A 20,852-nucleotide genomic window follows, 5' to 3' on the forward strand; every position below is an offset into this window, starting at 1 on the left:
CAACTTTAATACTTTAAAAAAGTACCACAATAGTGTCAGGTTTGAGAAAATAAAAACACCACAAATTCCTTTAAAAAAACTTTTATTACATACATACTACACTACTACAAGTACAAAAAAAATACACAGACAAATTACTAAAGTTATGTGGATTTCTCGATTCAACAGTCTTCTTGTTGTATGGTACTACAAATGTGTATTACATAATCCCGTAATTTCAAGTTTTTGATCTTCTCACAGTACGTGCAGTCGGGTGATGGAACACCGCTGGATGCTCCTTCCTTCATCAATGCCACTGGAACTGTTGACAACCATTGTAACACTGCTGACATGTTAACTTCTGAAGCCTTTGAGGTCTGCTCTGCGGAAGATGTTGCACGCGTCGAAATCTCCTGCTGTGCTGAGAGAGTAGGTGTAGCTGTAGACGTCGTTGTCATCGTGCTCTGCACTGATGATGGTAGACCTTCGATCCAGGTTGGTATATATATAGTGGTAATGATGCCATCGAGTTCTCAAGAATAGCTAGATACCGGTCTATTATGTTATACAAGTCTAACTATCCGATCCGTTCATTACCGCAGCCAGAGACGGACTGAAGTCCATATCACCAGGGTCTCAATTATATAGACTCATCAGTCGGTACAACACATGAGTCAAAACAAGAACCATGTTCATTATACTCACACTTAACTTTCTCGGAGCATTTTTTATAATGAAGATGTATGCTATCAAGACGTGAAATTAGTTTTTTGCACTTATTGCACTGAAATTGTATTCTTTTAACATTATTAGAACAACTGCTTCTTTCATGTCTGCGAGCATTTGAGGTGATAGTAAATGATGCGTCACAGTATTTGCACTGACGTAATGGATGCTCTTCATTAGTTGAAGAATCCATTGCTGACGACGAAACTTCGGATGATGGTGGTATCACATCTGTTGAAATCTCCTCCAATGTTGACACCGTCGTTGCCAACGGGATCTGCACCTTCTCCATCGTAGCTGTCGTCAAGGTTCCCGTAGACGATGGTACAACCTCCGAGTTCGACGTTAAAGACGGTAAAGATGCCATCGAGGTCTCAAGAACAGCTAATTGACACGACTTATGCACCAGAAGAAACAAACTAGGTGATCCTTACACCGCCGACGTCAGTAACAAACTGAGCGTCCTGCTGTCTAGGACTCGCTTATATACATGCACCGTATGGAATAATACGCTAATCAAATCAAGAACCATTTACAATAATACTAGAGTCAAATCTACAAATTAAAAAAGAGGATCATTTGATCGAAAAAAAATTCGATCTCTCCAATATACGCCAGGCTCCAAGAGCTACAATTCACGTCATCAGATCTATCTACATTTTGCTCCTATGCATCAATTGACCATTAGCTGCAAGTGATCCAACAGCTCCATCAGCTTCAACACGTAATGTACGCAATGTACGCGCAATACATGCAATTTACACGCAATAAATGGAATGATTACACAGTACACACAGGAAACGGAACGTACACACAGTACACACACACACACACAGAAAACGGAACGTACACACAGTACACACAGGAAACGGAATGTACACACAGGAAACTAAACGGACACACAGTACACACAGGAAACGGAACGTACACACAGTACACACAGGAAACTAAACGGACACACAGTACACACAGGAAACGAAACGTACACACAGTACACACAGGAAACTAATCGTACACACAGTACACACAGGAAACGGAACGTACACACAGTACACACACACACAGGAAACGGAACGTACACACAGTACACACAGGAAACTGATCGTACACACAGTACACACAGGAAACTAAACGGACACACAGTACACACAGGAAACGGAACGTACACACAGTACACACAGGAAACTGATCGTACACACAGTACACACAGGAAACTGATCGTACACACAGTACACACAGGAAACGGAACGTACACACAGTACACACAGGAAACGGAACATACACACAGTACACACAGGAAACGGAACGTACACACAGTACACACAGGAAACGGAACGTACACACAGGAAACGGAACATACACACAGTACACACAGGAAACGGAACGTACACACAGTACACACAGGAAACGGAACGTACACACAGGAAACGGAACATACACACAGTACACACAGGAAACGGAACGTACACACAGTACACACAGGAAACTGAACGTACACACAGTACACACAGAAAACGGTACGTACACACAGTACACACAGAAACGGAACGTACACACAGTACACACAGGAAACGGAACGTACACACAGTACACACAGGAAACGTAATGATCGCACACATACAGTAGCGGAAACACACAGAGGCTTAGTTGGAAATCAGAATACAAGAAATAAAAACATTAAATTTTTACTTTCAATATTTTATTACTTCTCAACATTACACAAATACAAGTAAAAGAAGCCATTATTGTATGTAGCCAGCTTTCCTCAGTTCTTTGAGTATGAAGGATATTTCTTTGATGCACGGATAGTTTCCTGCACAAAGCGATCCATGTAGAAGTCTTAGCCGGTCAACCAATATGTTTGGATCTTTCCATAATGTGTAATAAATCTCTTCTACCACCATCTTACTTGCTTGTTTATTATAAATACTTTTAATATCACAATCGTCCCAGTGATCATAATAAGCATTATCAGATTTATTTATTATAACACGACGTTTCCATCGTTTCGGTCTCAGGACATCGCCACATTCTTCGATCTTGTCAGCTCTAGGTGCTTCATCACAGTCTATGCCTTTGTCAACAGCCTCAGAGTCACTGTAACAATCACTGTAGAAGACATCCTCTTCACCCAGATTACCGTATGAATTCGCTATCGATGATGTCGAAGTGTCTTCATAGTCTTCATGCTTCCTTTTTAGGAGTCCATCATTTTTACAAAGAATGGAGGATCTACTGAATATAGGCTTGAATGTATTCTCACTTTTCACGGTGTTGATACTTCCATTAGTTTCAGTCTTCCCGAAGCCATTAGCATCCTTCAATTTATGTTCTTCCTCACGATCGGGTGAGCTAATACCATCACGCTCAGGACAAGGAAAATTATTGTCATAATGCAGATCACTCTTCTTTAGTCTAGTGGATCCATCGGTGTCCTCTATGCCGTAAGTAGTCTTGACTTTACATGTTCTACCATGTCTTTTTAAGCTGTCAATTCGTGTTAACAACCTGCTACATCGATTACAGCTTAACATGTTGCGTAGTGGGTTTCTAGCACAATCATTCTTCTCATGACGTCTAGCATTCCTTCTCATGACAAAATCCTTGCCACAGTATCTACAGCAGCTTCCTTCCGATTCAGCTATAGATAACAAACCACGATCCATGGTAGCTTCTGTGACTAATGTTAGATACAAACTGTCAGTTTTCTCCAATTGGAACCATTTCTTAAATAGAGTTTTTGAAATATTTCATCAGCGAGAGTTAAGTTATCTAATGCAAAGCAAATTGATGCAAGTAGTTCTGGATGTCGTCAACAGATGACGCCACGTGTTGCTTGCAGGTAAATAATATATATTTCATTAATGTGGGATGCGGAACGCTCACTATCGATCGCAAAGGGAGGTTGACTTCGATAGTATCCAAGGAGAAAAAAGTTCGTCCTTCCTGCTAGTGATTCTCAGATTTCTCACGGTCCGCCATCTTGGATTACGACGTCACGGCGGCCATCTTGTATGGATGTGACCTTGACCTTTGACCGAAACCGCAGGAATGATCGCAAGCACACGGATTAACCATCAAAATATTGATAAGAATAATCAGGAGCACACAGAGAAAACCATCATAATATTGGCAAGAATAATCAGGAGCACACGGAGAAAACCGCCACAAGTTTTCTTTGATATCATTAAAATACAAAAAAAAATTAATAAAAAATAAAAACGAAAAAAAAATTCAAACATTCTGCTAGCTTGTGAACTTCCCATTGTTGAGCAAAGATAGAGTTCTAGTACAAGCCAGAATGTTTGAATTTTTTTTCGTTTTTATTTTTTATTAATTTTTTTGATGAAGGAAGGAGCATCCAGCGGTGTTCCATCACCCGACTGCACGTACTGTGAGAAGATCAAAAACTTGAAATTACGGGATTATGTAATACACATTTGTAGTACCATACAACAAGAAGACTGTTGAATCGAGAAATCCACATAACTTTAGTAATTTGTCTGTGTATTTTTTTTGTACTTGTAGTAGTGTAGTATGTATGTAATAAAAGTTTTTTTAAAGGAACTTGTGGTGTTTTTATTTTCTCAAACCTGACACTATTGTGGTACTTTTTTAAAGTATTAAAGTTGTTTGGTATCGGCCAAGGATCGAACCAAGGACCTAAGTCGATCCAATCAATCATTATATGGATTACAAATTTATTTAATGAATTTAGAACATGGTTTATTGCAATTATTATTTTTTACATAAAATTAAACATTATTGCATCGTTCGGGTATCGATCCGTGGACGGGAATCGATCTAATTAATATGTAAATTAATGAGTGATTTATTTAATGAATTTTGGAACTTTTCCCGAATTCCTAGCTAAATAATTACGGATTTCCAAGATGGCGGCCAAATTTCAAGATGGCAGGTGTCACAGTAATAAATGATTACTGCACTCTAGCGGATAAGAACTAAACTAACATAGCGTCAGCGCACTCTCGCCGACGAAAACAAGATGGTGGTCTCCAGCAACGAAGACAAGATGGCGGACATGACGTCATACTAGGTGACGATATATATGCTTTAAGAAAAGTGGTGGGAGTTAGTCTGCCAAAAGTCACCACGGGGGAAGGATCGGTCGCCATTTTTATTTTTTTTTTGCGCTCGTCGGGTTCGAACTGAGGACTCCGAGCTCCGTGTCGTTAATGTATGATTTTTAAATATTTTTTATTAATTGAATTTTTTTATAAATTTTAAAAAAATTTCATTAAAATCGGATAATAAATAAAGATTTTAAAGATGGCGACCGTAACGTAAATTGCAACGGTGACGTCATCATCCAATATGGCTGTCATGGCATCCTAGTTTTCAAGGTCATGACCTCGGCGGCTTAGAGCGGCTAGCTCTTAGGAGTTTTAAGCCGCTTTTAGGAATTTGGGTTCTTTCTAGGGCAAAACAACTTTTGAGGATTTTTCGAAATTCTAATTTTTGGATTGTGGAATTTTTTGAGATTTTTTGGCGGAATTTTTTTCACAGAAATGTAAATTTTGACGAAATTTGAGGAATTTTGGGCAATTTTTGCCCAATTTTGGCGAATTTTGAGGGTCAAAGGTCAAGGTCAAACTTGTCCCGTTACGCTATGTCCCGTTACACTCCTCCAAGATGGCCGCCGTGACGTCACAATCCAATATGGCGGACCGTCTCCTCGCTCCTCACCCTGGACCCTGCGCCAGTTCCGGCTAACCTATACTTCTAATGGCCATCAACTAATAAATTGCTTTTACAGTACATCTTACAACATATACCTATATAAATTTAAAAGCGCGCGTGAAACTTAAAAGTAAAATGGAACTAAAATCTAACATTTAACTAAAATTAAACATTCAGAAATTTTTTTTAATCTTTCCACAAATAGACACAAGAAAAATCAACTAATTATAAATTTTATTGGCTGATATAAAAAGTACAAAATTATATGATGACTTAAAAGTATATTAAAAAGTTTACCTGGAGCGTGAGTAGAAAAAAACACTTTAAAGCAATTAACGTTTTATTGAAAACACTTACCTATTTTTAAAAGAATGTAAGAATATTTAAGTCGAATTCATCAAAATAAACAGTGCGTCGCACGCATTATATTTTTACGTGAGCAAGAACGTCTTTACTCGTTAACGATCTTGGATCAATTCAAAACGGACAACGCCCGAACATTTTTCGCGAAAACACACTTGTCTCGGTCGGTTTCCAGTGGCTTCTGACACGACCAACCGGAGGGCGGGGTCCCACTTGTAAGCTAATTCTTGCAGCACTGCGACATCACTTTGGTATATATTTCCACTTTCGAGTCCGTTACAGGCCTCACAAGCATACATCTTTATTAAAGTTAGGTGCTCGCCATCGCACCGAATACGCGCTCTGCTCCGCGTAGCGCGGTTCCCCACCTGCCGCAACCGCCGCGCCGGCCTCGACTAGACGGCCCGGCGTCCACACGCGCCTCTAGCTGCGCTTTCTGGAGTTTACATTCGCACACGTAAATATACATATGTATGAAATACAATATGTACTTAACATGTCTCTGCTCACCCAAATATAGTATATAAATATAAAATGTAGCCATTTAAAAGATAAATTTAAAAAAAATTAACTATGAACTTAAACTAAAATAAAATATATGTTACGCCGAGCATCTAGCTTATTCTACAGTCTTTTCAAGTCGTTGCCAACTAGATATATGAAGAGCCAAATTTACCATACATAAAAAATTAAAATTATTAACTAATTAAGTGAAAAAACTAAATAATACACATAATTAACTAAAACTATCGTTACTAAAATAATAAGAAAATAAATAAAATAATTTATAAATAAAATACATTGCAGACCCATGAAACAACAGTAATATTCTTGCATTAAAATAACCTATTAAAAGGCATGACTTGTTGGCATATTTAACTATTAAGATCATCACATTTACTACTGTATATGTGACCATCTCGTTGAATTAAATGCATCTTATTTTACGATTATGTATATGTATCACAAGTATTCTACATTATATGACTGAATTTAAAAATAAGTTGGACAAAATATTTTTCAATAGTTGGCAATAATTTACATTAATTTTTACAAGGGAAATGAGAAAGAGAAATATTTAAAGTCCATTCCACGTGTAACGTCCCTTTTGTATCAATGGCTTACATTTTTCTGTATTTTCTAACAAGATAATTACAGTTGGTATACAACATTTAATGTACCGTCAGTTGGGGTAACATTGACCCTTTGAGGGTAACTTTGGCCCAAGACAAAAAAAAAATGTTAAACCATGTTACAACTCTTCAAAATATTTATTAGATGTGATGATACATAAATATGTATCATTAGATGTGATGATACATAAATATGTATCATCACATCTAATAAATATTTTGAAGAGTTGTAACATGGTTTAACATTTTTTTTTTGTCTTGGGCCAAAGTTACCCTCAAAGGGTCAATGTTACCCCAACTGACGGTACCCAGGTAAAAAACTAAATTTATAAAAACTTAAATAACATGATTTCTTGCTTTGGTTTTGGTTGCATATTTACTTTCTTGAATAAGTAAAATAATTATTGCTGAGTCAAAAGTGAGGTTTTATTAAAAACATGTTTTAACAAGCTTTATCCATGTGAAACACTAACCATGGTAAATCAATGAATAAATGTTGCAGTTGACACTAGAGCAGCGATGTCTTTATGGTTTTCAGAACATTGAAGCTTAAAGAAAATCTCATGAGTAGTATATAAATATATTTCCGAGGCCATGCTTCAGGTTTGCGGAGCCGGAGCCAACCGCCAACTTGGATTTTGACGTCACGGTGGCCATCTTGGATGACCTTGACACCGGCATCCACCTTGGATCCGCCATCTTAAATCCACCATTTTGTTTTCTAGAACTTTCTGCCAATTTGAATTATGATGTCACTGTTGCAATTTTTGCTATGGCTGCCATTTAAAATCAGTAATTTTTATGCTAGAAAAAGATGAAAAAAACTTTAAAATATAAAAAATTTAATAAAGTAAATTTGAAAAACAATATTATTTAAAAAAACTCGCAATTTTCGTTACGGCCGCAATCTTAAAATTTTCATAATAATTAAATATTTAATTGGAAAAATTAAAACTTATTTAAAAATTCATTAATCAAATTTTATTAAATTATTATTTATAAAATCTATTTCCGTCATACAGCTTGGAGTCCTTGGTTCGAACTCGGTGAGAGCAAAAATAAAATGTTGACCGATTCTTACTCCACGGAAGCTGCCAGCAGACTGACCTCACACCACTAAATACAAGGTATATTACCATCTTTGCCTTGCTGGGTGGATCTTTAGGTTTCACCAGTTTATTAGAAATGAACAAAAACAAGGTGTGATTCCGTCGGAAATATAATTACTCCATACTGAGGAAACTTAGAACAGATACAAGAAAATATTAACGTACAATATTAATTACATTCTTAAACAATTCAGGTATATTAAAAAAAAAAATATTGGCCGGCCGTACATGAAATTATCAAAAGTTTAATTTACTAAAAATACATAAAACAATAAAAAAAACTATATCTAAATAATCCCAGTTGAGAAGTCCAGAAATTATGTTTATCTAATTAACTGCATCTGACGACGTAATTTAAAGAAAGTTCAGAAAAGGGTCAAAAGATACAGAAGCACCGGAGGTCGGGGCTTCGTTTCCCGGAGATCACGCGGGTACATGATGCCAGGGCGCTTGTGTCCTGTTGTGGAAGGAAGATGAAAATGCCAATTCGGCGTCCGGCTCTCGGACCCTGTCTGGAACAGTCCGAATCAAAACTGATCAGAACTTGAACACAGACAGTATACGGGGCAGAAAATGCCCGGTAAAGTTAAGGGGAGGTTGGGGAAAGTCGCGGATCGTCACTCACCAGACAGGGGAGTTGGCTTCTGTTTACAGATGCGTCGCCAGCCAGGAACTGGATCCCGCGATTACGTGGCTGGGCGTGGTTGATTTCTTCATTTCAAAAAAAAATAAATTTAAAAGAAAAATAACTATTACTCTTGTACTAAGCAGACGGACTAAACTACTTAAAAAAATTACAGGGATAGCATCTCTTATATAAGCGACTACATAGTCGCTTGCGGCCGGATGGAAGTCTTGCAGTGTCTCGTCGATCCGCCGATTTTCGCAAAACGGTCCGTCTGCAGTCGCGACGCGAAGTGTCCAGCGGAGAACCGCGTCTTGTAATTAAAAGTAAGTCTTCTATCAAAAGTGGAGGGGGTGACTGGGAGTCCGGACCGAAAGGTTCCGAAGTTCCCCGAGAGGGCATCATAAAAAAACTCTGACTGATGTCTCGAAGTTGGTAGCACTGGCCAACTTTAGCGCTGCCTGTTGAGAGGTGTCTGAAATAAAAAGAATCGATTCGCCCAAGGCGTCTGCTTAAACCAAGGGTTAAAGGGACAGTCAGGTGCTACACTCTGGCGGCCTACAGGGTAAGTTGGCTGGGCGGTTCGCGAGTTTGCCGCTAGGTGTCGCGGGGTGGTCCATCTTTGCACACACATTTTTTATGCGAGGCGTCCTTGGAGACGGTCGCTGTCTGCTGGGGTGTATGACCGGTCATTGGACTTAGGCGAATTCTTAGAACCGAGAGGGAAGAGGGGTGGAGTAAGGGGGGGGGGGGGAACGCAACGACGCTGGGAACAAGCATCCATGACGTGCTTCCAGGAGAGTGAACCTAATACGTATTCGTGACAGTTAAGGCTATGGTCAGCTTGCCTCTGAGAAATGGTAACAGCTCGTCCAGAGCTGCTGTAGGCGGTTTTAGTCATGAAGTGAAGTAACGTTACAGGAATGGGACGTGCCTGTAAGCGAGGGAAATTTTAAGCGAGCTGCCAACAAAGTATTAGATCTGCAAAATATCAGATACGTCTCTGGGAAAGGTGCTTCAGACTACTGGCACAAAGTTTAACTTAGGGGAGTACACCAGACTTACAAAGTGTAAATCGCCCTTTAGTAACCAAATTATAGAGCAAATAAAATTTCCAAAAATAATTTTAAATTATAATAAAATTAGAAAAAAAAGTGTCGAAATTCCTAATTTCCGGCACAACTGGCACGTAAAAATGTTTATTATAAAGTCACTCAATGTCTGTCAATTTCCACAGTTCGCACTCCTGACTGGAGCTATAGCCCGTCCCACTCTTAGATTGCAGTACACGGCTTATGGCACGCGCTGTTGCCAAATCTCTAACATATTACGAATTTCAGGAGATGTTTGTCTTTTGTAATTCGGATCGAACAAGAAGCATTTTAAGAAATCATATCGTTATTTATAATATTTTATACTATTACAAATATAAATTTGTAATAATGCCACTTTTATGTAAATTTAAAAAAACTACCTATTGTAGACGAACATTTCTTATAGTTTTCTTTTATGTTCTAAAAATCCCATACATATATCACATTTTCATGGGCCCGATAAATGCCGTATTTTTGGACAAGTCATGTCCAAATTGATAAATAAAATACGGTAATGGAAATTCTCGGTCGAGTAAGTTCTAGGAAAAATCCGAACAATTGGGTCGAAATGAGGAAGATTTTTTGAAAAACAGAATAATCGCAACAACTCCCATAATATGAATAATATCGCATCCGTTTTAACGTATGATAAATCGGAGTACCTAATGCCAAAAAATGTTTTCTAAATAAATTTTTGATATGATCAGCCATAACTGCATGGGTTCGAAAAAAATTTTCATCGGACAAGAAAAACGCAACTGCCTTTGTAGACACCTTATCAAATCTGTTTAAATTGTTTGTAAATATCATAATTTTTTTCCAAAATTTTATACCATGATCGCTGTTAAGTTCCTTCGTATTTATTTGATACATTTTACATATTATGTTCAAGATTCGATTAAAATATTTTGTAGCAACCATTACTGCAAGGGGAAGAAAAAAATATGGTTTAAGGATATAAAAATCACTTTTTGTTCTAATGTAAAGAAATATAATCATCAATATTTTCCTGCGTCTTTAGGCTATGCCGATAAGGAAATTTTTAACTTTAACTTACAACAATAATCTGTTCACACACATTTCATTCATAGGAATTTATACGATAAATGTAACGTTAACTTGATTAAGAAATTAATAACATCACATACCTTTTAATCACTATCGCTACCGCTGACCAATGTTGATACCTCTTCCATAAGAGTAGCACAGAGCTGACCAGAAGAATGGGGTTGGGGCGATGGAGATGACTGGGATGAATTGGACGAGGCTAAACTTATCAAAAATCTTTCCTCGTCATCTTGAAGTTCGTCAGCTCTCCACAGCTCTTCTTCCATGTTTTTCACAGTTTGTACATAATTTTTCCAGTTTTATTTTGATACATGGTCATAACTCTTTGTTATTAAGGACTCCATATCATGTGCCTTGAAAGTTGTGTTATGCAGTCTTACGAACGATTTCACTTGGGCCCATACCATTTCAATAGGGTTTAGCTCGCAATGATACGGGGGCAAGCGAAGTACAGTTCGACCTACGTATTTGGCTATTTCTTCAAGTTTGTATTTCTTGTACTTGTGCCTTTCTCGTCCTACTATATGTAGCAATTCCCGCTTAATCATACTGGCATCATAAGGAATGATTTTCTCCGTGAGCCACTGTCTTATATCCCCCACATGCCAACATTGCACCGAAATCGGTTCACACATCCTGCTATGGTATGACGCATTATCCAAAACAATAACAGATCCTTCTGGAGTGTTTGGCAAAAGTTGTTCGGCAAACCACTTTTCATACCCATCTGCAGTCATTTCATTATGAGCGTCAGCTGTGTTCTTTTTACACAAGAAAGTAAGGACAGCATTTTGAACAAAACCGTCCTCATTACCTGCATGCACTAATGAAAAACGTGCACCTCGTCCTGTAGGAGGTTTAAGGCCTGAACTAAGACCTTCAATGGCTGCCTGCCGAGCGCTCTTCACTGTTGTATCTTTCCATGCCTTTTCCACACTGAGCCCCACATTTACCCAAGATTCATCTGTATAGATAACGGGTTTTCCTAAATCCCTAAATCTTTTTACTTCTCTCAAGTAGGTATGCTGCCACCGAATTATGTCGTCACGTTCTATGAATGCTGCCTTGTTTCCTCTTCTTAAATACTCAAACCCAATGTCGTGAAGGAACCTATACAGGGTGGTACGAGAGAAATCTGGCAGTGATTCGACACTATTCACTTTTGCTAAAATGACATTTAAAGTGGGAGGAATGTTAGCAAACAAAAAAGTGTGAACGATCCGCCGTAGCCCACTCTGCAAAATGCCATCGTAAGTTTGTTTTCGACAATTTTTCTGTTTGTCTTTCCTTTTTGATTTTACATTACCAGGCGTACTTATGGTACCATGTCGCTGCAGTTCCGTCCTTATGTTGTAAATGGTTCGTTCGGAACATCCAGTTGCCTTGGAAGCTTCCTTAGTTGCATTGCACACACTCATATTTTTTGAAAAATACTCAAATACATTCAACACAATCTTGCGCTCCCTCCCGCGTAGCCTACAGATATAATTTCTTTTCGGTGTTCTTTCTTTCATATTTTATATGTACGTAATAAAAATAAATGTAGAAAATAAATTCACGTTTGTTAATATATAATTTGTCAAAATCATAACTGTATCGAGTCACCGGACACAACGCGCTGCTTCGTCGCGAGACGCGATACTAACTGGCAGGCTGGCTTTCAGAATGCATGTCTAAGGAAATACATGGTTGACTAAGGAAGCCATGTATTTGAAATTGCTTGCAGGACAGAACCCCACTTATCTAAACACACGACCCTGTTTTCTCTTACGACGGCAGCTTGTGAGAGAAACCTCTATTGCCGCGCGCTCTCACATCTTTAACAGCTATTTTCACGGAAATTGTAGAAGCAATTGAGATGGAGCTGCTTTTAAAAACTAATTCAATTCACTGTGAACATTTTTCACGCTTTCGTCGCCCATCTATCTTTAATAGTATAAAGTTTTCCGCTGGTCAACTTTTGATGTGTCAGTTTGTGAGAAAATGCATTTCAATATATTCAAAAACTAGCTGCCCGACCCGGCTTCGCACGGCTATACTAATGAAAAAAAATTAAGCCACATCTCCCATTTACAGTAATGGTAAATAAAAAAAAAATTCAGTGAAAATTTATTACATTGCTCTATAATGTACCGGAGAGAAAATAAATAACACCGATGGTTTCCCGACTCGTGCACGCAACGTACAACTGATGTACCCGTAATTCGCTACGGCAGTCTACAGGGAGATCACTCTTGTGCCGCTCATTATGCATGCCCCTCCTTGTGGGTACGCCTATGCCGCGTGATGCCCGTTGCCATGGAGACGCAGAAGGCATGAACAATGCAAAATCCTGTTCTCATGCAGACAAAGTACCCACTGTTGCCTGGTTTTAACCACCCATGGGATCTAATTTTCGGAAAATGTCATCCTGCGTAACATAAGGAACATTACTGTGAAGTTTCAAGTCTGTAAAATATATATACTTGAAAAAAGGGCAATTTTTGATATTTAAAGTACCCGCAAAATTTCAACGGTGATGAGGACTGCACTAACAATGAAATAGTCGTTGCCATAGAGACGTATGAAGCATCAACAAAGCAACAGCTATTGCCATGGTGATTTCCTACCAAAAACTGGAAATTTTGATATATTACACCCCCGAAACTCCCCTTGGGATCGGATTTCCGCAGAATCCGTTCTTAGTGAGCGTCTACATCACAAAATGAGTAACTATGCTAAATTTCAAGTCAATCGGGTGTATAGTTTTAGAGATCTCGTGATGAGTGAGTCAGTGAGTGGTATTTCACTTAATAAACTTCTGGCGCCTACGACATTGTCAACACACACTTCGTACGTGTACTGCATGTTGTATCTAACCCCCTCCAACGCATTTGATTCTAAATTGGACTTTTAGTAAGGATCCCTAATGTTATTGATAATATAATATAGCCTATATCCTTCCTCTATAAATGTACTATCCAACACTGAAAGAATTTTTCAAATCGGAACAGTGGTTCCTGAAATTAGCGCGTTCAAACAAACAAACTCTTCAGCTTTATAATATTAGTATAGATTATTTAAATGAAACCTGTACAGTTTTTGTCTTAACATTTGTTCGGTGGCATCCTAAGTCATTAATTTATTAATAAAAATAATCTGGATGAAATACACATGTAGGTTTTTTTTTATGTGAAACATCTCGGAATACTTCAAAACAGTTCGCAGTGAATAAGTTATGTTTGTTTTTTTTTAATTATTTCGGACACTTAAAATATTGTTAAGTATTCAAAATAAGCATTGCCTGATGCGTATTTCGATGCTATACAATATGAAAAAAAGCTTGGTCCAAAAATTAAAATTTTAATTTCGTTTGATATTTGGCAACAACGCACGAAGAAACAAGGTCAGCGCTAACGGCAATCGGCATGTGTTAGAGAGAGAGAGAATGCGCCCATTTACTTCCACACTGCAATCTAAGAGTGGGATGCTCTATAGGCTCAACAGTGGTTCGCACCTTACCTCGCGTCTGTCCACGAACACAGTCTCGCACCACTCAGTCGCCGCACTATCACGATCCAGTTGAACTCCGGGTAGCACCACTCTCTTGGGGGACGGGGGTTCCTCTCACCCTCTTCACCGATGTTATACTTCCACTTCCTTTCGCTCGGAATCCGCTTGGAACCCGCTTGGAACTTCCGCAGAGCCCGGCGTCGCTGCTTAAGTACTTGAGGCGCCCTTCTCCAATCAATGAGAGTGGCTGTCACGAGTCACGTCATCCTGGGCCTAACCGACGCCCGAACAGTCCAGAAGGGTGGCGTCCCTTCTCGCTACTCCGCGCTGCAGCCCGCGGAAGATAGAAAACAGCGCCGAAGGGTGATTGGGGGGGGGGGGGGGGGGTGCGTTCGGGGAGGGGGGTAGCCTTATATCAGTGTACGGCACATGACACGGCGCGTGATGCCAATGGCCGTGCCGGGCCGCCATTTTTCTGCAGTTCCTCAGTCGATATATTTAAAAACGCGTGGTCTCCGAGGAAGGCGAAATTTGCATGTACTCTCTCCGCTCTCTTCCTTTGTTCTAATTTCGTTAAATTTTGTCAAATACTACGTTTATATGATTGGAAAATAGACCAGTCGGGTCTAGTATTTGTGATTCGTCCTCGCAGATTTCATCGTGTTGCATTTTCTTTCTATAAATTCGTTTGTGTTTGAGGACTGTCTCGATTTACATCTTTTCTGATATAGGTGCAGCTTCTTTGATCTAATGTCCTATTGTTTTAATCTCATTTCTTGCAATATCTTAACAAGAACTTGCATTAGCGCCACAGAATGCAAAATTATAATGTCCTCTTTCTATATTTGGATTTTCACTCTATTAATCTCTCGAAGAATACCAGCCCAAATGGTTAAGTTGAGGATAAATTTGAAATCCATCGCCGCATGTAGTAGAAAATTAGTTTCATACTTAGATTCTGCGGCATGAGAGGATTATTCATTTTCATCCAGAGCTTTGGAAACATCTGGTAAATTATTTAATAGAGCTGTAACAGCTAGGTGTTTAGCCAACCGTCTTGTTTGACTACTTCCTTTTAAGTTTTTGTACACTTTTGCATTATTTTCCACTACGTGGTAGATCCAACAAAGAACCAATAAAGTTTTTGTACAAGCCTAAACAGGCTAACTGCTTCTGTACATGATGATGCTGAATGCACGCCCACAGGATTTAAAGAGTGTGCTAGACATGGTATAAACTCTGCCAGCTCGTTCATTTCCATAACTCCGGATTGCACTCATTTGTATATGCTGACCATATTAGATCCGTTATCGTAAGATTGTCCACGACATTTTTGCACATCCAAACCATCAGCGTCTAGTTTTTCTAGAATTCATGGTGTGATATATTCTCCAGTCTTTCCGTTAACTTCCATAAAATCAGTAAAGCTTTCCTTTATTTACCATTCAGTTTCTGTTATTTTTATATATCGATTCAACTGGCTCATTTTTTTTCTGTGTGAGATACATATCTAGTGCAGTAGAACATGATGTTGGTGTCCTTGATCTCATTGAAAATGGTATTCCGAACTTTATTTGTCATTATATCGATGATTTTATTTTGTATTGTCATCGACAAATAGTATAACGGTCCTTTTTTTATGTGGTCTAACCGGTACTTGAAAGTAGGTTTGTATTTGACGAGCAGAGTTATGAAATTAATAAAATTTCCTTGAATAGGTTGAGGAAATTTTTCAGTGAGATCACTCGGTGTTTATTTAGAACCTCGAAAAAAAAAAAACACTTTGTGGCAAGATAAACGACAGCGTCCATTACTACATTTAGAATATGTCACAATTTTTCTTTCAGAGTGAATTACTCGCTGAGTGTCGCGATCGATGCCCTGACATGATTTAATTTGCTGCAGAGGGGTTTTCAATTTAAAATACATTCTTCATGCGTGTATGATGCTTCATGCTGAGTTAATCTTTCTGAAGCCTTTTTCCAATTAATGAGATTATCTGTACACAAAGCTGTTGTAGAAGTGCTGGGGTATAGCTTGCAGGCAGTACAGTAAATCGCAGTTTGGTTTTCGAATTAACAAACCTGGATATTTTAATATATCCTTATTTGCCATTGTTCCAAAAAATATGTGTGCTGTGTCAAATACCTACCATTGTGTTCAAGGGACCTTAACTCTATGTTATTTTCATGTTTATCATTTAGTTGTACAGCTTGTGTGCTGAAGAATGACCTTTGTTGATCTGTAATTTTTTCGTGGTCCGGCTGTCTTCCTGGATCCATTACATCTATAATTTTGTATTTGCTACTCGACTGCAATAAGTCTCTAGATACTAGCTCAACGTCATTTTCCTGCTGAGATAATATCGACAATGAAGACTTTTTTTCCTTCAAAAATATGAATTTAGCGCCCCCTGAAATTGCCCCCTAGATCTGGGGCTGGAAAATAAGCATTTCAAATTGAAATCTTACCGGAAGTGTCTACGACGAGACTTTATTACGCTGTAACTGTGACGTTAGTGTACAAGATATTGTGTATATGCTGGACTCCGAAAATATTAACGGAAGTAAACAAAAGGAAAGAGATGGGGAAAAAACCAACTTTCTTACTTTTTATAGAGAAACGATAATTTATTAGTTTTTAATCATATTGGTACTGGTGATGAGACATGGGTTTATCACCACACACCAGAATCTAAGCAACGGTCAATGCAATTGCGCCAAATAAATCCCCCAAAAGCCACAGAATCCAAAACTTCCATTTCAGCAAACAAAATGGTGGCTTCTGTTTTTAGGGACAAAAAGACATTCTTCTGTTTGACGTCATACCTCCTGGGACCATAATTAATATTGATGTATATTGTGTCTTTCACTGGGAATTCGAAACATACATAGTGACATGCTGACAAACGGAGTCTGCTTGCTTCATGGCAACGTTCGTCCCCACACAGCGCCTTAAACCAAAGCACTACTCATCATTATTTAGCTGGTAATTTGTTAACCATACACCATACAGCTCGGAACATGCATGAAGCTAATTCGACTTATTCCTTTACCTGAAGAAACATCTTGTAATGAAAAACTTATACAGCAATGATGAAATCAAAACTAAAGTCGATGTGTGGTTTCTAAAACAGGCTGTGGGATAAAAAAGCTCGTTTAAAAACTAAAATGATTTGATATTGGTAGCGGCAATGTCAAAGAATAAGTCATTTACCAGAAAGTAATTTCTAATTGACAATATATGAGTGTATTATATTATAGGCAACACTGCGGCTGGTGCCACTTAGTGGTGCTGGTGTCCACCATCTTTTATTGTGACGGCACTGCGGCCATATTGGATGACCTTGACTTTTACCTTTACTTCAACCTTTATCTCTGCCTCTAGTTTGGTTTTTCTGCCATTTTAGTTCCTAGAGCCTTCTGTCTTCTTCGTTTCTAGAGCCTCCTGCCATTGTAGTTTCTACACCCTTCTGACATCTTGAAATTAAATGACCCATACAAAATGTTTCACTTTTCGTTGTGGTATCCTAAGATTCTGTCATCTTGAAAAATGTCATGTCTGCCATTTGTAATTATGATGTCAAATTCACAATTTTATTTTCTAGAACTTTCTGCCATTTTTAATTATGATGCTATATCCATCATATTAAAAATTTCCAATTAATATCGTAAAATGGAAAAAGTTAAAACTTTATAAAACTATTTAGTTACAGGTTTAGTAACATTTTAATAAAAAAAAATGTTCGTTTGCCATGGCATCCTGGGTTTAAACCCGACAAAGTCATTCAATAAAAAATAACAACTTGCCCCTCCTCATTAATGTCTTCAAGCATATTAGCTACCTACCACTAATATTAAGGAATATATTACATCAATCAGTATGACTACATGTTAGCCCTTTTGGATCCGCCATTTTGATTACACCTGAGAAAAATCACTCCTGCTTCCATATTAGTTTATTGTTTACACATTAGAGTGCAGTACTAGTTTTTATTACCAGACAGTCCGCTATTGTTACGTCCGCCATATTGTTAGCCATTTTGACCGCCTTATTGAAAATTTGTTGTTACTAAGATCAAAATTCTAAAAAAAAAAAAATTAAAACCTTATAAAAAATCACCCAATATATAATAATTAATTGATTCCTGTCATTGGTTCAAACCATTTTCCATGGAAAAGAAGTTAATTTTAATTTTAAAAATACTTATACATTCAAATATGGCGAGAACCGTTAAAAGTTTTAAATTCCCATCAACCAGCCTTCTGTAAACCGCTGGTTAATGGTTCGAAATTTGTTGGGTTTGTAGTAAGCGTAAAAAATTTTTCAGTAATTCTCGATTCTATTGTACGTGTAAAACATGCTTAGTTTGTTGGCCTATTTTTTTGTAATATGTCTCCAATAAGTCTGGCAGTTTGGAGACTCTTGTCTTGTCTGCTTCCAAAACTCGTAATTGTTGGGAAGATATAAGTATCGAAAAAATAAGGCACCGTCGTTTCTATTCACTTGGCCTATTTCCCTGACATTGGAATGACTAACCTCGTGGTTCGAATGCATTAACCTTTCTACCTGACATCGTGTATGACTTGGTTTAAAGGCATGCCACGTACACAAAAAGAATTCTTCGTAGTTCGGAGACTCCTTCTTTATGCTTGTAATTTCCTATTACGTACACATATTGCAAAGTAAGAACTAACAAAGAAGACATAGTGGTTTGGTAATACTTACATTCATGTAGTTGGCACACTAGTATTAAAAAAATGCACCGAATAAAGTCCCCGTAATATGTGTAATGATATAGAGTAAGGTGTTTGTTTCATCATACAGTTGTCTTGCATGAAGTAATTTTTCGTACTGAGGATGATTAATTAAATAAATATTTCACATCATATATTCCTTTTAAGTATTGACCAAGAATCGAACCAAGATCAATCATTACAATGATATGTGATTTTTGGGTGATTTTGGGAATTTTTTTCCCCGAGTTTATAGGTTATAATTACCTGATTTCAAGATGACTGCCAATATGGCATCAGCGGCCTACTGGAGGCTGGTAGATGGGAATCAAAGCCTCTTTTAAGTCTTTTCAAATATTTGGTTAAATAGATACTTTTAACATAAAATCAACTTGTTTTACATCGACAAAGGTTCTAAGCAAGGACAGGAATCGATCAAATCAATCATTATATAATGGGTGATTTTTTTCATATTTTTTTAAATTCTGTGATTCTATAAACATAATTTCAAGATGGCGGACAAGATGGTGGACGTAACAGTAATTATTGTCTGGTAATAAATCCTGGTACTCCATTATAATGGGTTAAAGAAAAAAACTAATATAAAGTAGTGATATCTATCAGACAAAATAAAATGATGAATTCGAGATGGCTACCATGTTTCTATACGGGTTGACGTAAAATATTTATAGCTTTTAGTGGCGGAGGGCCAGTATGATTAAGGGCATAAAAATATGAGGGACGAGTAGCGATTTTTAATCTTATTTTCTCGTCAGGGTTAAGCCAAGGACTCCATGACATATTTAAGTACATTTTTAATTAAAACTGTATAAAATGTAAAAATATTTGTAATATATTGGGAAACTAATTACGGATTTTAAATATTGTGGAAGTGATGTCCTAATTCAAAATGGCGAAAGGTTACAGATAACAAAGTGTTTGAAAAGACTTTATAATTACAAATGGCAAAAAGATATAACACAATGAAAACTGCAACCTTTGGGAGTGGGCCATTCCATTTCAAGATAGCAGAAGGTTTCAGGAACTAAGATGGCAGAAAATCAAACTGGCGGCCAAGGCCAAGGTCTAAGTCAAGGTCAATGTCACAGGTGCAGATGCAAATGAAGGTCAAGAAAGGGTTAAGGTCGTAAGTCATGTTCATCCAAAATGGCTACCGTGATACCATTATTCATAATGACGGACACCGGCACCAGCACCAGCTGCAGTATGCCCTGTTATACTACTCATCGGTTTGACATTTTTAAAATCCGTTTACAGCTTGATTTTTAAATTTCGAAATGATCTCATATGTTTATTTTGTACGCATATCTGTAAGTTGACACACACACGTATTCCACTTCGTATATTTACCTGTAAATGAATTAATTGAGGTACAGAAATAATAGCCGAAATAATTTAAGTAGTGTTTCATTAATACATAATATCAGTGGTCACTCAGCAGGGTTTTATGCCGTACCTGCTCCCGCGGCAGGGCCTTATGTACCTGCTCTCACAACATGGCCTTATTTCCTCCCACAGTAGTGTCTTATACTGTACCTGCTCTCGCAGCAAGGCTTTATACTTCCCCTGCTCCCGCAGCAGTGCCTTATAACTTAATTACTTCCACAGCAGGGATTTATGCTTTACATATTCCGCAGCAGGGCCTTGTTCTACGCCTGCTCCTGCAGCAGAGCTTTATGATGAACCTACTCCGGCAACAGGGGCTTATAATGCATGTTTTCTACCCTTGTCAAATAACCTTAGGTATTTACCAGAAAAAAAGTTTTCTGTCTCCTTTTTAATGAAGTTATGAATATGACACATAA

The 20,852-nt window shown here is 37.9% G+C and overlaps 1 protein-coding gene across 3 annotated transcripts in view; it reads left to right on the forward strand.

The window, feature by feature from the left end:
- Positions 1-20,852, forward strand: part of LOC134527313 (unconventional myosin-IXAa) — a 651,966-nt gene that overhangs the window by 330,338 nt on the left and 300,776 nt on the right. The gene's annotated exons all lie outside the window — the stretch shown is intronic.

Source organism: Bacillus rossius, chromosome 1, assembly GCF_032445375.1.
Source record: "Bacillus rossius redtenbacheri isolate Brsri chromosome 1, Brsri_v3, whole genome shotgun sequence".
Classification (NCBI taxonomy): Eukaryota; Metazoa; Arthropoda; class Insecta; order Phasmatodea; family Bacillidae; genus Bacillus; species Bacillus rossius.